This window comes from Narcine bancroftii, chromosome 3 (assembly GCF_036971445.1).
Source record: "Narcine bancroftii isolate sNarBan1 chromosome 3, sNarBan1.hap1, whole genome shotgun sequence".
Classification (NCBI taxonomy): Eukaryota; Metazoa; Chordata; class Chondrichthyes; order Torpediniformes; family Narcinidae; genus Narcine; species Narcine bancroftii.
The window spans coordinates 369,949,522-369,970,653 of record NC_091471.1 but is presented as its reverse complement, the minus strand read 5'-3'; the positions used below and the strand labels follow the sequence as shown (position 1 = coordinate 369,970,653).

Sequence of the window (21,132 nt, the reverse complement as noted above, 5' to 3'; positions counted from 1 at the left end):
GTCATTTGTCTAGGTTGAGGACAGGCTTGTTTCTGCCTGCCTTTCAGAGATGATTGGGCAGCTCGGTTGCCGCAGCAACAGGCCATGTGACCCCCAGCGCCTCTCAGGATTGGCTGGATTGTGACCCCCAGAGCGGCATTTCAGGCGGGTCCTTTCTCAAAGTTTCTCTGCGCTATTTTTAAAGCCAAGTTCCAGCTCCCCTCCCGTCCCGTCCCGTCCCCTCCGCAGCTGTTTACCTGTGGCCCTGCGGATCCTTTCCCCCTCCCCCACTCTGTGGAGGCGGCGGGCCAACCGCCCGAAGCCACGCGCTCGCGCACGTCTCGGGAAAAAAAAACTCGGGGGGGGGGGGGGCGGTCACGTGACGCGGCGGCCTCCCAAGCGATAGGTCGGAACGGTCGCCGCGGCAACCGGGAGAGGCGGGGCCGCTGGGCGCAGGGAAGGAGGGGCGACGTGGGGCTCTGATCACATGTCCGCCAGACAGGGTCAGGGGTCGTTTCCTCGGCGAGATGAGCCCGTTCTTGTCAGTGACAACAAAATGGCTGCTGGAGCACCGTTATCAAGCGTTGAGTGAGCGGGGAGGGGAGTGAAAGTGTCCCAACTTTTCCTACCCTCCCTCCACGCTCCTTGGACGTCGTGTGTGTGTTTACCCGCTTGGATCCCCCTCCCCCCCCCTTCTATGTGCACTTTAAATTGATGAGGTTTGTCGTGGCCGGGGCTGAGTGCGCGCTGTGGGGCTGGCTCCGGACTGGGCTGCTCCTGCTCCTGCTCCTGGTGCTGGCGCCGCCGCCGCCGAATCCCGGCGCCTTCATTGCTCGGCGCCGCAGCTGACAGCCGCGCTGCCGCCCCTGGCCCATGAGCGGCTTCTCAGACTGAAGGCTCCGTGGGGGAAGCGGTGCTTCGCTGCGGCCGTCTCGTCCCCCCGATCCTGCAGAGGACCCGAGAGCGAAGCTGCCAAACAGCCTCAGGAAGCAATCGGAAGGTAAGGCCGGTGCTGATCGCGGCGGCGGGGTCGTCCCGTCCCCCCCCCACCCCCCCCCCACCCCAGGCACAGTCGTCCTGCGACGCGTGGACGGGCTGAAGGGCGCGGGGCTTTGACTTGACGGCGGCCCAGAGGCTGCAGTCGCCTCCAGGTCAGCGCATCCCGGCACGGGACCCCCCCCCCCCCCCCCCCAACTCCCCTCCCCCCCCCCCCCAACTCCCCTCCCCCCCCCCAACTCCCCTCCCCCCCCCCCCAACTCCCCTCCCCCCCCCCCCAACTCCCCTCCCCCCCCCCCAACTCCCCTCCCCCCCCCCAACTCCCCTCCCCCCCCCCCAACTCCCCTCCCTCCCCCCCCCAACTCCCCTCCCTCCCTCCCGCTGCGCGCCCGTGGACCTGGGGCAAGACAGACCCGCAGCGCCCGGGATCCAACGCAGGAGATGCCGCAGCGGCGCGCACTTTCCCCCGCTGCGGAGCCCATTCTGATCGCGGGGGGCGGGGGGATATAAAATGGGCTTTGGGGGTTTAAATTGTGCTTTCGCGGCAAATGACATCTTTTGCCTGGTGACGAGCCTGGGTCGTGGAGCCAAAGCGCTGGCTGGCATTTCTGGATCGCTGCCCACGTTGTCTCTCTCTCCTCTCGACTTTATCCCCTTTATGGGTTCTGAGGCGGAATGCGCCCCTGCTATCACCCCCTTCTTTGGGCGTTCAACCTGCGCCAACTCGACTGAACACAACCCGTCTCGACGAGGCTCTGCATCAGAATGTCTTCTCCAGAAACACATTGCTGGGCTTTCTGCAGTTATTGACTGGCTTCCAACGTTGGTGGCGGAAACTCTCTCCAAATTTCATTAGACAGTCAACTAACGTGTCGGAAAGCGAGCAGAAAATAAATGGATTTCTCATGCCCCTTATTGGCTAATTTAGCTTTTGTGTCACTGGGTTTCAATTATTCGTCCTGTACCTCGAATTTGGTCTCGTATTGTGGGAGGTGCGTTTTGTGAAAAACGTTATCCTGCGTAAATTTTGTAAAAGGTTAAAGAAAGTTTTGGGCTATTTCTTGTTCAATATTTTATTTACTAATGATGTTAAAGAATATATAGGATCAATCAGGAACAAAAACTATCGTGCCACTTCTCAAATCTTTTTTTTCAGAATTTGAACTCGAACACTGGGAGTTTTAAAAAATGTATATATTTATAATGTATTTTCCGATTAATCCAAGAACTCGTGGATCAGTCAGTATACTCTGCTTTCGATTAACTGATTTTTTTTCCCTCCGGTTGATTTGTTTCTCCCTGAACTGTTGGATTGAGAAAGGAAGTGCAAAATGATCAATTCTGATCACTATCTGTTGGTGTGGAGTCGGGTATTGGGCTGAGCTGCATGATCTCAGTAACTCACCATCGAGGCTTGCATGGAAATAATGACCCTGTCATTTGTTGCAATGCAAGCTTGCCTTGTGGCCAAGTCGCAGCATTCCAGTCAGGAGTCAGTGCAAGATGACAGAAGAAAAATAACATCAACTTAGGGCACATTTGCAGACCTAACTTTGTGCTAGAGTATCGACCAAAAAAAATAGAGAATGCTCATCAGTTTTTATACATTTTGTAAATCATGAGCTCTTAGTTCCCTTCCCCCCCCCAAGAGAGGTCCTTAATTGAAGCCCTTTCTTTGGATAGAGATAGAAGAAGGATTACTTTGAAGCTCAAAATTTATTTATTGAATTTCATTGCTATCATTTAGATTGAAGGGATTTGCATGATGCTTTGGTTTTTGTTTAATGTGTATCATGAAGAAATATTTATTGGATTTGGTCTTAGTGTTGATTAATTACATGTCTGCTCATGGTGTTGACTCATTACTAGTAATACAGGTGTACCCCACTTTAGGAAACGAGAGTGCTCCTATGAAACCTTATCCAAGCTGAAATGATGTAAAGCAAAGATTCATTCACTACTATTTTCATAAAAGGGAAAATCCATTCAAATCCTTTTGTTAAAACAAACACAAGTTTCTTGATAAAAGCGAATTTTCGTAAAGCGAGTACTCGTAAAATGAGGTATATCTGTAATTTAAATAGACTCACATTTCAGTCATAGGCAGAAAATGATTTTCAAATTCCTATTTGCTCTGCAATTTTGCCAGAATAAATGTACTCTGAATCAAACGGAAAAAGTGTAAAATATCATTACATCTATGGATGGAGCAATACAAACAAATAAAACTGGCTGGCTATGTTTGAAGTGTCATTGGTCTAACATGAATGGTAAATGAACTGGATACTGGGCAGGGGGAGAAACTCGTGGAAGAAGTCGGGTATGATGATATTGGCATTAACATAATGGCATTGAAAGTACAACCTTGAGTTTTACAGATATTTCACTGTTAAAGTTTTGCAACTGGTGTATTACAGGAAAAAGAGGTGAAAACTATGTGGTGGGAGTGGCATCTAATGGGAGGAGTTTTATGATGGAACTTCTAAAGTCTTTAACACAATCTTTGAATAAAATTCAAGATTCAAAAGTCCATTTTCTGTCATATACACAATATATAAAATCTTTGCCCTGTGAGGGTGCCACCATCAAGATGAGAAAGAGAAGAATGGAGTCCTTCCAGAGATAGTTTTCAGCATCCTGCTGCTGCCACCTCCTGTGCCTTGTAACCTCCATAGCTGCACTTCCTCCTGTCCGGTCCAGTAATGAACCCAAGTTCAAAACATCTAAGTCATCATCCTTAGATCCTGGTTCCAAACCATAATGATTGGGAGGATGTCATTGCTCAAAGCTCAGCTTGCCACTGGAATCCTCACAAATCCCGGTCCAGATCTCCAGTTCCCAGAAGCTGGTTGTCAGCGTTCTGTGGCTTGGTGTGAGGCTTTTCCCTGCCAAGCTCTACACTGGTCTACTGCTGTGCTCTCCCACCCTGCAAGGTCCTTTTTCCTTGGCAGGGGCAGGTGTGTTTCTGGAGCCTTGTGCTTGTCTGCTTCTAGTGCTCACAACCTTTGGGGTAAGGACTACTGAACGTGGGTGCTGCCACCTTGGGTGCCAGACTCTGAATCTTCAGTAACCATAGAACCATTTACGGAGCGGAAACAGGCCATGTTGGCCTTTCGAGTCCGCACCGGTTCACTGATTTTGTTGTCCCAATTAATTTTATAACCAGATACTTCTCCATAATCTTGTAATTTCTTATTTAATTAACATAATGAATTTTCAGAAGCTGTTATATGAATTAAAACATAATCAGCAAACATACTAACCTTAAATTCCTCCTTCTTAACTTTAATTCCTCTAATATTAACATCGTCTTATTGATGGTGCCAATGGTTCAATTACCAAACCAAATAATGCCAGAGACAAAGGACAACCTTGTATGACAGATATAGTTAACGAAAAAGAAGAAATTTGTCTATTTGCCAAAGGATTTTTATATTAAGTCTTAATCCAATTAATAAATGTTGGTCCATATTGAAATTTTTCTAAGACTTTAAATAAATAATTCCATTCTAATCTATCAAAAGCCTTTTCAGCAACTTATGATAAAATTAAGGCTAAATCTGACTTCTTCTGAGATGCAGGAATTAAACTAATTAATTTAGCCATATAATTTAGCAGAATATGTCTTCTTAACGAATTCAAATTGATCTAAATGAACTATCTCTGGTAAATACTCATTTAATCTATTCGCCAAAAATGATGGTGGTGGCTATTATCAATTAATTGCAATTTAATGCATCGGTGATGAACTTTCTTTTGCTCAAAGGAAATCTAGTTTCCTTTAATAATCTCTTGCTATATACAATTAATAACCTACAACCAAAAGTTGGGATTGTGCTGGTAGTAAAGAGTACCCTTTGCTCCAGATTGATAGAAACAAATGTTGAAAGTTGAAGTACCATTTCAATCAACCATGCTCAGTCTAACACTTTTGAATCCGCATTTGTCCAAGAACTGTTCCAGAGTTTGGATTACCATTACTAATAGAATACAGAAAACCTGCTCTGCTCTTGTAACTGATGATGCAAGATTCTATTTTTCACCTTGGATATTGAAAAGATTCAATTGCAGTATTGTGAGGAATAGCAGTATTTATTTCTCTATCAACATCAATGGAATTGTTAATAATTAGATACTCATTGTAGCTGTTTAGGAGAACTTCATACATACAAATTATCTATTATGCTTTACAGGGTACCAGAGTTATTGCACTTCAAAAGTACTTATTTGGCTGTAAAAGGGCTTTTATGTTCTTAAGTGTGAATTCTGTAAATGATGATCTTTTTATTTTGGATGCTCTAGCTGTTCCTAGCATCTGCCTGTTATTTTGTTCCCTACATTTTGTCAGTACTGTAGTTTAAGACCATTGCTTTGTTGTGAAGTGTACCTGTTTCAAGTTCAGCCTAAACCAAACTATGTCGCACTGACCAAGATTATTGCCAATTAAATTTGTATTAAAAATAAGTGGTTTGATAAGGGTGAGGGTTGTTAACCAACAATTTTTAATGAGACAGAACATTGTGAATTTTAAGAAGATGGGAGAAATTACTTGATGGAATTTGTTTAAATCTGATCTTTATTTTCAAAATATTGACTTTTTTAAATGGGCAATTCTATGATAAAATCTTCATTATAGTTATGGCATAGTATCATTGCAAGATTGCATATTTACCCTCTAGGTCTTTTTTTAATATATTTTTGTATATAGAATACACAGTGGGATGCCAAGTTTATTACTCTCCAGAAGCCCTATGTTCAGTAACCTGCAGGTTAACAGGTTTGTCACGCATGTAATTGATGTTTTACTTTTCCTTTTTCTCAGTATTTAAGCATTAATGGTGCCAAATTAAATCTATACCAAGGAGGGCTTACTGATGTAATTAGTTTTCATTTCTAGATGGTAGTGTGTATTGAGATAACAAAGTCCTTTTTTTGCCCAAATTAAAATCAAATTCTTCAGAATTTGTTACTGTGGGGCGGCTCACCACAAGGCAGACGTGACAGTAAACCACGCAGCGGGGCGGCCAAAATGGTGCCATCGGGGGTTTCCCTTCCTTCCAGCTCAGGGCTCAGAAACACGCGCTTGGGGACCACGTGACGCCTGAGTGACGTCAGCGCCCTCCAGCACTGTTTTCAGCCAGGTCCGGGCTGGGAGTATAAGTGCAGCCCAGCAACCTGCAATAAACTAGTCTGCTCACTGAGCTCAACCCGTCTGGTTGCGTGTGTTATTGCAGGAGCAGTGTAGCCGTCGCTACAATTGGTGACCCCCGACTGGTTCAAACGTCTTTGAACCCATCATGAGCGAGCCTGGGATCAGCGATATAACCATGAAACTGCCTGAATTCTGGGTTCAGGAGCCGGAGACCTGGTTCGGCCACGCGGAGGCCCAGTTTCACCTCCGCCAGATTTTGTCCGACACGACCAAATTCTACCATATGGCCACCGCCAGACACATGCTGCACCTTGTTCAGTACCCACCCGCAAAGGACAAGTACGAGACCATCAAGCGAGTGCTTACCGGGTCCCTCGGACTATCCAGACACCAGCGTGCTGCTCGGGTGTTGCACCTCGACGCCTTGGGGGACAGGTCCCCGATGGAACTGATGGACGAGATCCTCACGCTCATGGGTGAGCACACCAACTTCCCACTTTTCGAGCGCATCTTCCTTGAACATATGCCCGGGGACTTCTGCCCACTGCTGGTTCAAAAGAGCTTCACTGACCCGAGGAAGGTCGCCCAGAAGGCCCAAGAGCTATGGCTCGCACAATTCTCGGAAGGCTCAGTGGTCAGGCAGGTCACGAGGCACAGGCACGACCATGCCAAACCTGCCCCTAGCGCTGTGGTAGAGCACCCGACCCCTGCAGGGGCCCCCAGGAGCATTCTAAGGCCACAGCATCCACTGACTGCCATCCTGGGTGCAGAGTTCCTCCTCGCACATGGGCTTCTGGTGGACATTCGAGGTAGGCGTCTGGTGGATGCCCGTACCTTCCAGGCCGTTCGCCTTGTCGCCTCCCGCTCGGAGCAACCACAGATGGCTACGATCAGCATGCCCAGAGACGAATTCCAGCAGATCCTGGACAAGTTCCTGACACTCCTCAAGCCACAGTTCTCCACTGCCTCGCTGCACCACAGGGTGTTCCACCACATCCCCACCCAGGGCCCGCCGGTTCATGCCAAGGCACACCAGCTCCCGCCTGACAAGCTCCAGGTAGTGAAGGTGGAGATTTCGCACCTGTTGGAGCTGGGGATCATTCGGCGGTCTGACAGGCTGTGGGCCTCGCCACTCCACCTGGTCCCGAAAGCCTCCGGCGGCTGGCGTCTCTGCGGAGACTATCGACGGTTCAACGAGGCAACAGTTCCTGACCGTTACCCCATCCCTCACATCCAGAACTTTACGGCCAACCTGCACAGCGTGAGGGTCTTCTCCAAGGTTGACCTGATGCGTGGATATCACGAGATCCTGGTGCACCCTGAGGACATACCCAAAATGGCCATCATCACCCCCCTTTAGCCTGTTCGAATTCCTGCGCATGCCGTTCAGGCTCAAGAATGCCGCTCAGACCTTCCACCGCCTCATGGACTCTGTAGGCAGGAACTTGGATTTCGTCTTTATTTATTTGGATGACATCCTTGTTGCCAGCAAGAACCGGGCGCAACACAAGGCCCACCTACGTGCCCTTTCCTCCCTCAGCCTTAACATCAACCCAGCCACGTGCCAGTTCGGGAAAGAGTCCATACAGTTCCTGGGCCATACCATCATGGCCGAAGGAGCCACGCCCACCGCTGCGAAGGTTCCCGAACAGCCTCGAGGGGCTGCAGGAGTTCGCAGATATGGTCAGCTTTTACAACTGCTTCATCCTGGGAGCTGCGCTCATCATGCAGCTGCTGTTCGCTCTCATCGCAGCCAAGCACAAGACGCTCGCTTGGAACCCAGAAGCCTGCACCGCATTCGAGGCCACCAAGGACGCCCTCGCGAAGGCCGCCATGCTCGCCCACCTGCACACCGACCTGCATATGCCACTCTGTCGATGCCTCTGCCACAGCCATTGGTGCCGTCCTGGAACAGCAGGTGAATGGGCATTGGAAGCCGCTGGCATTCTTCAGCCGCCTGCTCCGCCCTCCGTAATGCAAGTATAGTACCTTCGACCGCGAGTTACTGGGCATGTACCTGGCAGTGCGGCATTTCCATTATTTTTTTGGAGGTGAGGAATTTTACCATCTTCACCAACCACAAACCACTCACCCAGGCGCTCGCGATGGCAAAGGATCCCTGGTCGGCCCGCCAGCATTGTCACCTCTCCTTCGTGTCGGAGTTTACCACCGACATTTGGCACAAGGCAGGGAAGGACATTGTGGTTGCCGATGCACTCTCGCGACCGGCCATCTGCATGCTGATGCCTGACCTCGACTTCGACCAGCTCGCCCGGGCCAGGAAGCTGATGAGGAGACGATGACCTTCAAGACCGCCTGCGGTTCTGAGGCCTCCCGACTCCAAGCACCGAAGGCACCATCCTGTGCGATATCTCCTTGGGCATCCCGCGGCCAGTGGTTCCGCAGCAGTGGCGCAGGCAGGTCTTCTGTCACATCCACGACCTTTCACATCCGTCCATCAGGTCCACGGTCCGGATTGTGGCAGAACAGTTCGTATGGCATGGGCTGCGGGCTGGGCCAGAACATGCACCCATTGCCAGACATCCAAGGTGCACAGGCACACCAGGGCACCCGTTCAGGAGTTCGAGCACGTCCAGGAACGGTTCAGCCACATTCACGTGGACATCGTCGGGCCCTTACCCATTTCCCGGGGCAACCGTTACCTGTTTGCGGTGGTGGACCGCACCACTCGCTGGCCCGAGGCGATCCCGATGCCAGATGCCTCCACCGACTCCTGCTCCCGAGCTCCGTTGCATGGTTGGGTCACCCGGTTTGGCGTCCCGGCTCACCTCACCAGCGATCAGGGTGCCCAGTTCACATCTGTGCTCTGGGCACAGCTCGCCAACAGGTTGGGGTTACAGCTACACTGCACCACGGCCTACCACCTGCAGGCCAATGGTCTGGTCGAACGTCTGCACCGCCATCTTAAGTGGCGCTCATGGCCTGCCTCACCGATCCCGACTGGATGGACGAACTGCCTTGGGTGCTCCTGGGCATCCACTCCACTCCCAAGGAAGATCTGCAGACGTCATCAACTGAGCTGGTCTATAGTGCTCTGCTGGCACTACCCAGTGAGTTTGTCAACGCACCTCACAATCCCCAGCGGTTGCCGCACAAACTACTTCCTCACCTCAGGGCACGCTTGGACTCCTTCGAACCCACCGCCGCCCAGGTATTGCACCTGCCCATTTCACGTTCCTAGCGTGCTGCTTTCCACAGAGTTTGTTTTTGTTCGGCAGGGGCCGTACAGGGTTATACAGCGTTCCGGCTCGATGTTCATGCTGGACTTGGGAGGCAGGCATGAGCTGTTTACCATGGACAGGCTGAAGCCAGCGCACCTCGATCCCACCGAGCTCGTGGTCATTGCCCAGCCCAAGAAGCAAGGCCGCCTGGCAAAAAAGGACATTAGCGCTGGTTCTGTGGGGTGGGGGGGGGGCTGTTTGGCGACTCACCACAAGGCAGGCGAACCAGCCCCGCTTGTAAGCCACGCGGCAGGGCAGCTGGCCAAAATGGTGCCATCGGGGGTTTCCCTTCCTTCCAGCTTGGGGCTCAGAAACCCGTGCTTGGGGACCATGTGACACCCAGGTGACGTCAGTGCCCTCCAGCGCGGTTTTCAGCCAGGTCCGGGCTGGGAGTACAGGCCCAGCCAGCAGCCTGCAATAAACTAGTCTGCTCACTGAGCTCACCCCGTCTGGTTGCGTGTGTTATTGCATGAGCTGTGTAGACACCGCTCAACTTAATAGTTTTAAGTACACATATTAAATTGAAAGTAGCAAATTTGTTATATTAGCCAGGCTGTTTACCAGATGATGGGCCCATTCACACTTAAAGCTGAAGCAATTCAAATGAAAAAGTGTTTAGTTAATTTAGACTGCAGCCGCTCCGTGAAAATAAAAGTGTAATGGTCTTGGAGGAAAAATGTTGGGATGGAATTTAGGAAATAAATTCCTTTGTGACATTTTTTTAACATTGCCACTGGAGCAGAAAATTTTCTGGATTACTGAATTTAGATTGTGGTGGAATTTGGGATCTCATTGTGTTACTTTTTTTTTCCCCTGAGATGTCTATTGGTTTGCAAAGAATTTTTTTTTTGTTCGAGAATTATATTGCAATTTCAGGGTCCTTTATTTTCTCCATTTGGCTTTCCATTGCTGCCTCTTCCCCTCAGATGTTTGCAGGTTAAAAATGTGTTACCTTTAGAGTTATTTATACTTTTGAGGAAAAACTTCCATTTTAGTGAACTTTTCATCATGTGAACAGTGGATAGGTTATGTTTCATGTTCGCATTTTGTTCTAAAGCAAGGGTTTTGTTTATTATTTTTAGTTTTTATTTGATAATTAGGATACAGCATGAAATGTGTTCTGTACATCTTACTTTGCCATTCTGATTTTGGTATTTTGAGATGCTACAGTTTGGGAATAAATATTCAACGATTGCTTTAGTATCTCTAATTTTCTTCCAATGATTTAAGTTCTGTTATATTTGGGAAATATTACTTGTATGAACATTTTGAATGGCCCAAAGCCATAATTTTCAGGTGAGACATTGAGAGTAACATCCCAAATGATTTGGCTGTTGCTCAGAATTAGGTTCTATGTTAAAGTCTTGCGAGTTTGGAGCCAGTACACTTCTGACTGTTAGTGAAGCTTGATGAATGGTGACAAGTACATTGAGAACAATGAGTCAGTGTTGCAGGCCACAAGGTCTTCTAAAGACAATTTGCACACTGACGCCAGTTTGCACACGCAAATAAAGGAATTTTAGTCTTTCTCCATCTGCTGACATTGTGCATTCTTTGACCTATCTGTGACTTTCTAATTTTGTGATTAAAATATTGTAGTGATTTGTTGAGCATCTGGGGAGAAAGAGGGGAAAATTTAAAGTTGAAAAGGCAGGTTTTTAATTTTTTTTCTTTTCATTCGATATTTAGATAAGAATACATACAGAAAAAGTGATGCCTAACAATGATAAATTGTAACAAGGTCAGCAAACACACTATAAAGTTTTTTTTACATTATGTAACACTATTAATTCAAAGATAAAGTAGAAAAGAGAAAAAACCCAATATTATAAAAATAATTTTACAATCCAAACCCCAAACCATTTTGAAGTTTCATGACTAATAAAAAGAGAGAAAGTACTACTAGTAAAACTAAAAAGAAACTGAAATCCAGGGGAATCATAATTCAAAAAGGAGGCCCAAAGATTTGAAAAATTTAAAACACTTGTTGAACATCTAATTTTCTCCAAACTTAAATATGGCATCAAATCATGTTAATCACTGATTGAGTGAGCAGGGCAGCGTCTTTCCATCTGATCAAAATTACACATCTTACAATAAGAGAGGCAAAGGTGTTGAGAAGACGACAATTTCACAACCTTCTGTTCAACCATCCCAAACGAATCTATTAACGGATCTGGTGTTATTTACATTAATAATTATTGATAAAGTAAGGAAGACCTCTTCCCAATATTTGACAAGGGTCAAACAAGACCAGGATATATGAATTAGTGAACCATCCTCATTCCTGCCTCTGTCACAATAAGAGCTAATATTAGGATAAATACGAGCTCATTTAACTCTTGATATACAAGCTCAATGCACAACTTTAAATTGTAGTAAATAAGTGACAGGCACATAGAGATGATGTGTTAACCAATTTAAGAATGGAGTTCCAAGAATCTTCAGATTCTTTTTAATTTTATCCAATGAAGTTTGCCTTGATTTCAGCAAAGCGCCGCATTCAAAACATATTAACCTTTTCTGAGATAGTTGTAGATTGTAAATGGTTTCTGTCAAATTCATAGACGGACCTTGAAAAAGGTTTGATAGTTGAGAATGGGGAAAGTCCCTAATCTGCAAGTAACAAAAAAAAGAGAATTTTGTAAATTAAATTTGATAGTTGCACAAATGTAGCAAGATTATTATCAATAAAAACATTTTAAAAATGTTTACTACCTCATCTGAACCATTCCTGAAAAGTTGATTCCACCAAAGAAGGTTGAAAAATGCATTTCAACAGAATAGGATTAAAAAAAGAAGAAATCTTTGGAGTCCAAAACATTTTATAAACTGGAACAAAATCTTAATGGTGTGTTTGACCACAAGATTATCAATCTATTTACCAATAGGAAAAGACAAAAGCGCTCCAAGTATTGAAACACGAGAAAAATTCTGAGTTGATCCAAGTCAACCCAAGCTGGGCACCCATTTTATTATTATAATATAACCAAAATGTAATGAATATTAACAGCCCAATAATAGAATCTAAGATGAGGTAGAGCCAAACCTCCATTCTATTTGAGATTTTGGAGATGAAGTTTATTTAAACGAGGAGATTATTTTTCCAAATATGTGATGAAATAGTAGAATCAAATTAGTAAAAAAAAAAAGATTTAGGAACAAAATTTGGAATAGCTTGAAAAGTATATTTTAAAAATTTTGGGTAAAAATTCATCTTAATGACATTAATTCATCTGATTAAGGACAATGAAAGAGGAGACCACTGAGATAAAGATTTCTTCACCTGATTTAACAAGAGAAAAAGAATCCTTAAACAAATGTTTGTGATTCTTAGTAATTGTTACACAAATGCAAATTGGGAGGTTTTAAGGAGTTTTAGAAGGAAGCAAAAAAATCCAGGATAACCTCAATATCAGGAATGAGAGAGAGTTCTGAGTACTCGATGACTGGGTGTTTTCAGGTTAGTTGTCTTGACTTTGAGGAAAACTTGGGTTAAGTATCAAGTCTCATTTCATATTAATCATGTCAATAAAAATGGAAGCTGTTGACTTGATTTTCAGCTTACAGCTGCTTTTGTTAGCTCAGCAAATGTGAGGTTGCTGAGGCAGTGTTGTTGCCCTTTTCAAACTGCATTTGAGAAAATTACACTGGACTTCTGCCCTTAACTGAAGTTATTGGTTTGATATTCCCATGTTTCAAAGGAAATGTGCTTTTTTTGGGTTTTGCCCTCCTTAAATCTGCATGGTCAGTGGTTCAATGCCAGAATTGTGATGTGGCAGCCTTCAGAAGATTGAATTCTTGTCAAAGTGGAATTGAATATGATGTATTTGATTTATTGAATTTACTCTGTCTTACCTATACTTTCATCCTGGAATTGTTTTTGAATTGGTTGAGTATTCTTTAAGACTTAACTTTCCATGATTAATTTCTAAATAAGCAGATATCTTCTCTGAACAAATATAAATTACATATGCCGAAAGAGTTAGGTTCCAACATAGGGTTTTCTTTTCTACCTTTCTCTGTGGGTTTTCTTCACTGGCTTGGGTGAAGGAGGAACTGGTGGTTCTTGCAGAAATAAAAATTGCTACAGAAAAGGTTGCCATTATTGTTTAATTTTATAAAACCATGAAATGTGTAGGAGAAGAATTTGGCCATTTCAGCCCATTGAGTCTGCTTCACTATTTGAATCATGGCTGATATACACTTCCTCTCAGTCCCATTCTCCTGCTTTCTCCTCATAACCATTGACACCTTTAATCAAAAATCTATCAACCTCTTCTTTAAATATATCCAATAATGGCCTCCACAGCTATCTGTGGCAACAGATTCACCACCCTCTGGCTGAAGACGTTTCTGCTCGTATCTGTTTTAAAGTGATGTCCTTGTATTCTGAGGCAGTGCCCTCTTAACCTAAACTTTTCCACTACTGGAAACCTCTATGTTCACTCTTCCAGCCCTTTTAATCTTCAGCAGGATTTAATGATTTTCCCTCCCCCCCCCCCCCCATCATCTTTCTGAACTCCAGAAAGTACAGGCAAGATCATGCTTGTGTCTTTTGCTCTCTCTCCAACACCAGCATATCCTTCTCAGATGAAGGCCTCATGCACTTGCCTTTGCTGCATTCAGTCTGCCACTTCTTTCGGTCCTTTGTTGTAGAGCAGGGGTGTCAAACTCAAATTCACGGAGGGCCAAAATTAAAAACTTGGACTACGTCGAGGGCCGAACTAAATATTTATTGAAAATTTTCAACAACATCTGCATGTTTTCTCTTCTTTCAACATATGGAATGTTAAACTTTTTCTTATTAAAATAAATGTTTAATAATAGTTTTGGATAAACTCTTTCCAGAAGCATTAACAAATGAGAAATAAAATATTCAATAAATAATATTTCTCTCTAGAGGATTTGTCAAATGTTGCTAGTGTGCTGCCGAATAGTAAAATCTGAGGGCTATTGAGAATGTGGGAGAATAACATGATTCCTGAAACAATCAAATGGGTGACTGATTGTGGGCATGAACTCTAACAGGGTTATTTGCCATGCCCTTTTTCCATTGGTACAGATATCCTTTGATTTACACACTTTTCAAGTTTTATGCCTAATGAGCTTGTATCCAGGTGCAGGACCATTTTTAACCAGGAATATATTGATCACTGTGACGTGAAACTATTGGAAGATCGTTTTATCCTGAGATTAAAGTTCATAATCCTTACTCAGGCCTGTGTGCGGGAGGGCGGGGTTTGCGGGCGATCGGGTTCGACAACGACAGTGTGGGAGCATCGGCTCTCGCTGCAGGGCGGCATCTCGGCGGATCAGCGGCCCCGTCACCGTGAGTTGCGGGTCGGCCTGCGGCAGGGAGGGGGAGTGGGCAACGGTCCTGGCGAGGTCAGGCCCGAGGCCTCCGGTTCCGGGCGCTGGGAAGCGGCCTTGGCTTCCCCTGACACCGGCCAGGCCCCAAAACCAGAGTCCACGGTGAGACCCTGCAACGTAAACAGAGGAGGTGGGGGCGATTAGCGGGCTGACGCCAATGCATTCTGGGATTTATAGTATTAGCTGTGCATGCGCTATGCTGGCGCGGCGGCCAGCGGGCCACCTCTAATACATTTTTGAAATGATCTTGCGGGCCAAATATAATTGGCCCGCGGGCCAGAGTTTGACATGTGTGTTGTAGAGGATCCTGTAAGATGGTTACACAAGCAAACAGTGAAGATCACTTGGCAGGCTGGCTAATCACGAGAACTTGTAGGCAAGCCTAACGATTTTGCTTCAGGTGATCGTGTGAAAGGCCCTTTTAGAACCTTTTGCTCAGCTGTAACCTCATTACCAGGACATGTTGCACTGACTGTGGCTGGATGTAAATGAGACAGCTGTTATGGATTGCAGATTTGCAGATTTGTCGAGAAGGTTGGGAAAGAGAGGCAATGTTTTATTGCTGCAGTTCATCTTGAATAGCATTGTTGCATAGGACTTTGTACAATATGGCCTTCTTCTAGGAGAAAGCATCGAGGAAAAGCAATAATAGCTATTGGAAGATTTATAATGGTGAAAGATGTCCTCTTCCACAAACTTGCTAATCTTCCAGTGCAAGGAGCTGCCTGTTATTGGCACATCAGGACCACATTCTGAAGGTCTTGTTGAAGCTCATTTCAGTTGCTTGTTGGGGCTCGGCAATAGTTTTAAATATTCCTGTTATCTTGAGTACTGGAATATCTTTTAAGTGTATGCTGAGAAAAGTTGATAATATCTTGCAATATTTTTGAAATTTATTTGAGACCTGTTCCTTTTTTTTTGTGTTAGGAGTAATGATTTATAAATTTGTTTTGAAGGGTTGCTGAGAAGGTTCATTTGAAAATGTCCTGAATCTGTTCTGCAGATATCCATGTGACCTGGTGTTCAGTTTTTGAATTGAATACTAGCATATGACACAGTAGACTTGGTCAAACATGGAACGGTGTGGGGATCATAGAAGTAAACTTGGAAAAAGGAGGAGATTAGAAGCTAAATTATGGTTGTATGTCACAATAACGGATAGGGCTGAAAGTTCTCATTTAATTGTGAGGGACATGTTAGTGAATGAAGAAAAAAGTCTTCCCAAAAGTGTTTGAGGTTCATTCAAATTATTTGGAAAAAAAAGATTATTGACTCAGCAGTTCAAAAGTTAATGGCTACAAGCCTAAGGAATGTTTTTTTTACCAAAAATAGATTTTATTCATAATAAATTATTTACAAAAGGAAAACCATTCAAAGTCTTTTCCCACCCTTAGTTTTGTCTCCATACATTTCCATCACTGTATCATTAATTTTATTTCTATTATACCATTACCACTGTTGTGGCTCTTGATAGTTCACCTCTCATTCTCCCCACCCCCCCCCCCCCCCCCAATGTACTCCATTCTGCAATTTGCCAGTCGGTAGCATTCCTGCACCAACATCTCTTGTGTGCTGAAACACCAACAGGTTTTGGGCAGACCAAAATGTGTCTTTCATTGAGTTGATGTGCTTCTGACTCTGCGTGTTCCCACGAACCGCCCAGAAATCCAGAGAGTAAATCGTAAAAATATTGGTTGAAGTTAAAAACTCAAAATGCTGGAGAAATTCAGCTGGTCAAATAGTGTCCTTTCGTTAAAAATGCATAATCGACATTTCAGGCTTGAGCCCTTCATCAAGGTATGGAAGAATGTCGGCAGGCATCTGAACAAAAGGTTGGGGGAGGGGGTGGCAAAGGCCGGAGGTGAGGTAGGGAGGGAGGGGACAACAGTGACTGGGGGAGGAATGGCTGGGTGAGTGGAGGGGGAAGGAGGGAGGAGAACTCCAACGCATTATCCTCTGGAATTTCCAGCACTTACTACTGGATCCCACCCCCAGAGGATAATGCATTGGATGCGGAGGCTGATGAGGTGGTAGGTGAGGATGAGGGGGATTCTATATTTGTTGCATTTGGGAGCAGGGGGCCAGGGCAGATGAGCAGGAAATGGAGGTGATGCAGGTGAAGGCTGAGTTGATAGTGGTAGAGGGGAAGCTACGTTTGTGGAAGAAGACGGACATTTCAGAAGATCTGGACTGGAAGGCTCACCTTGGGAACCAATGTGGTGAAGATAGAGAAATTGAGAGAAGGGGATGGAATCCTTGCAAGAGACAGGGTGTGAGGAAGTGTAGTCAAGGTAGTTGTGTAAGTTAGAGGTTTTGTAATATATGTTGGTGGAAAGCATGTCTCCCAAGATGGAGACAGAGATCCAGGAAGGGGGAGAGTGTTGGAGATGTACCAGGTGAGTTTGAGATCCAGATGGAAGTTGGCTGTAAAGTGGATGAAGTTGACAAGCTCATCGCTGGTGTTAGTGGCAGTGCCAATGTAGTCAGTGGAGGAAAGGTTGAGGGGTTTTGACTGTGTAGACTTGCAGCATGGATTGCTCCAGAAAGCCAACAGGCAGGCATAGCTGGTACCCATGCGGGTACCCATGATTACTCCTTAATTTGGAGAAAGTGAGATGAGATAAAGGAGAAGTTATTTAAAGTGAGGACAAGTTCTTCCAGGTGGAGGAGTGTGGTGGTAGAGGGTGATTTGTCGGCTCCTCTGTCATGTTGCTGCTGGGGATGAATAGTGACAAGGACCCTTGTGTCCTTCACACACTCTGACCAAATCTGCAAAGTGGTGGGCGACTGTCTTTACTTCATCGCAGTCATCTCAGGGACAACGTATGTTGTGGTTGATCCAGTTGAACAGGGAAGATCTGACTGAGGGTTTCTCTCACTGCTATCCAGGCCAAGTCCTGGTGTTTGTTTGTGAGCACTGATGATGAGGCATTCCACCAGATGACCTGAGTAGTCACCTCCGGGAACCATCCCATGGTGTCTATTAAGTTTTCACCTCTCAGTGACTGTAGGACATTCTTTGCTGACCACTGCGTGATGGCCTTGTGATCCAAAGTGTTTGTCTGGAAAAACTTTTCCACAAAGGATGAGTGGTGTGGCAAAGTCCAGCTGACTGGGACATTGCTTGGCAACTAGGCCCGGTCCATCCTTCACAACACCTGGGACAGGTAGAACCTCTGCTCATTGTGGCACTTGGTGCTCTCGTACTTTGGTTCCATGCACAGCTTGATGTAGATGCACAATAAGGTGGCCATCAGGATGGGGGGGGGGGGGGGGGCAAGTTGGGTACACCCTTGCCCCCATTGTTTAGTGACGTACGTGGAGACCTGTAGGACCCTTTCTATCTTGGATCCCCAAATGAACCAGAAGATTGTTCTGTTGATCTCCAGGGCAGGGGTGAGGGGGATGGGCCACACTTGCACAGCGTTCAACAGTACTGAAAGCATGTCTCACTTGATGACCAGGTTCTTCCCTGTTATTGAGGGGGAGGGTCATGCTCACCCAATTTCTAGTGGACCTATGTGATCCGCTTCAACCAATTTTTGTTGCATGCCTTGGTCCCACCAAACCAGATCCCCAACACCTTCAAGTAGTCAAATTATGCTCTGAAGAGGGTCTGGCAGATCAGTTACTGAAGAGCATTGCCTAGCTCTTCCGGTTTACTCTGGCCGTGGATGCTGGTCAGTCTGCAGACCAGTGTGTGTGTGTGAATGGAAGATGATGACATCGTCCGGGTGCAGGGAGATCTTGACCTGAGTGCCTCCACTGCCTGGCACTATCACTCCTCATGCTCCCATCCTTCCTGATGGATTCAGCTAAAGTGTGTATGCAGCACACAAATAAGACTCGAGAGAACGGGCATCCGTGCCTGACTCCAGACTTGATGGGGAAGTTATCTTTTTCCCACCCATTGATTTGGACTGTGCTATGGATGTCATGTAGAGCAGTTTAATCCAATTTTGGATTCCCTCCCCATAGCCCATTTTGGCGAGCACATCTATCGTGTATGTGTACGATATCTGCTCGAAAGCCTTCTCCAGATAAAGCTGACCAGATAGGTGCCCACTCCCCCGGTCCTGCATGTAGGTGATGGTATCTCTGAGCAGTGTGAGGCTGTCAGAGAATTTTGTGCCCAGAATCATGCAGGTTTGCTCTGTGTGGATCACATGCCCTATGGTAGACATGCCCAGCATTGTTCTGTTTAACTCTAGCAATTCTAACCTCTTCATGTCACCTTCAGGGAATAGATTTGAACTAAAGTTGGTAAGATTGGGTTCTGCTCTTTGCTATAGTTGGTATTTGGTAACCTTAAGTACAAACTCGCAGTGATGGACTGAATTCTCGGTTCATTTTGTAATGTCACTATTAATATTTGCATTTATGTTATTAAATAATAATTAGGGTTCCCTGATGAAGTATTTTTGTAGCCAGCTTTAGTTGGAGGTCATACACTTTAACCAGTTTTGGTGTTGGCTTTTTTTGAAGATTCAGGAAGGGAGGGTTAATTTACTCAACAATTTTGGTCAACTGTCTTAAATGGACAGTTTGGATCAATGAACCATGATTTAAAAAATTTGGTAAATTGACTCAAACTTGTTCACTTCATACAGTTGGCCAAATCAACTCTGGTGTCTATATGTTCTGAATATACAGAGAAATAAAACTCCACGTTTGGGGGGAAAAGAACTGTATTTTCTCAACATACTTGTCAGCATATCTCACCTAATTTTCTAATGGTGCTTTTTGTTATCTGAAACATGAATATATTCTTCTAAAAACTTTAATGTTCTTTCCAGATGTCTTGTTGAAAAACGGTGAAAGCTTAGCAACTTAACAGCTGTTTAAACAAATCCACGTGCAAAGCCTCAGTCACTGATTCTTTGTATTACAATTGGCTTAAATCTGGTCCGATTTGATGAGCATTGATAATTAGCTGGCGTAGCATAATTTGGATTTTCAGTGTTTCATGGCATGAATTACACCATGTCAAAGGAAATTAAAGTGACATTTTTGGTCTTAAGATGCATTGTTTTCTGATCTACTACCTGATAGCATTAGAGTTGGTTGTAATTATTGAAACCTGCCATCTCCAATTTTGTGTAAATGTGGGGGAATGTTTTGTGGCCTCATGGAAGAGCATATAATATTTTAAAATGGATTTTGCATGATTTATTATTGCCAAGACTAAAATTTATTGCTGATCCTTAAGGCCCTTTTGAAAGGTGGTGAACTGCTGTATTCCATATAGTCAAGTCACTATTCACAATATGAACTTGCTGGCAATGAAGAGATGTTGATGGATTTCTAGATTGGTGTAGTGTATGACTTGGAAACCAGCAGGTGTAATGTTGCCATTTGGCTTCAGCCCATGTATTGGGTGTGAGTGGTCAATGGTTTGGGAGATGCAGGCAAATAACATTTTGTGGGTGGCATATTGTAATCAGGGTGTATTGGTTGAGTCAAAAATTATTTTTATTATGGTGATGAATAGAATGCCCAATAAGCATGTGGTTTGGTCTTCAGTGGCCTAGAGCACATTGACTATTGAAGATGCAGTCACACGGGTAAATGGAGAATATTCTACAGTATCCTGACTTGTGCATTGTTTTCTGCGGGAAAAGCTTTGGATGAATTAGAAGTTCCGAGAACCTAATCTTCAGTTAGTTTGAGTAGCTGGAGTACTTGAGGACTAATTACTGATGTTTATGGTTGATATGCCTCCCCAAAATTTTAATAGTAAGGAATTTGATAAATGTCAGGGTGGTTGATTAGACATTGTTTTGTTAGTGGTGGCCAATACCTGGCACGAATGGTTTGCTTGCAAGTAACATGGATTGCACCATTTTCTGAGGAATGATTAATGGAAATTAATATTTAATCCTTTGAAGGACCCTATTTTTGATCCAGCACATTGCTCCATGGAGCTCCTGAAGTTGGCAAGCCTTGATCTTCCACATTATGAACCCGAGATTTTTGAATCATTTTAATTTATAAGTCATGGCTCTCAGCCACTAATCTTTACTTTTTTAAAATTTAGACTTGCAGCTCGATAGCAGGCCATTTTGGCCCATGAGTCTGTGCTGCCCAATTTACACCCCATTAATCTACACCCCCAGTACATTTTGAATGGTGGGAGGAAACCTGAGCCCCTGGAGAAAACTCATGCCGACACTGGGAGAATGTAGTAACTCCTTACAGACAGTCTGGGATTCGAACCTCGGTCCGGTCCCAATTGCTGATGCTGTAAAGGTGTTGTGGTAACTGCTATGCCAACAATGCCACCCTAACTTTTCCTGTTTACCCCCCTCCCACATCTTATTGACCATATCTTTGTTGGACATTGAAATAAATGTGTAGCAAAGAAAATCTGCAGTTTTTGTTTTCGCTTGT

At 45.0% G+C, this 21,132-nt stretch overlaps 1 protein-coding gene across 7 annotated transcripts in view; it reads left to right on the top strand.

Annotated features, from left to right (window-relative positions):
- The first annotated feature begins 719 nt into the window (after nucleotides 1-719).
- Nucleotides 720-21,132, top strand: part of tnrc6c1 (trinucleotide repeat containing adaptor 6C1) — a 142,194-nt gene continuing 121,781 nt past the window's right edge. For 5 of the 7 annotated variants that reach the window (XM_069930286.1, XM_069930287.1, XM_069930288.1 and 2 more), the window contains exon 1: nucleotides 896-979. The gene's annotated coding sequence lies outside the window, so the exon portion shown is untranslated. Of the gene's footprint in view, nucleotides 980-21,132 lie in introns of all 7 variants that reach the window. The other 2 variants (XM_069930290.1, XM_069930289.1) reach the window with 1 other exon arrangement.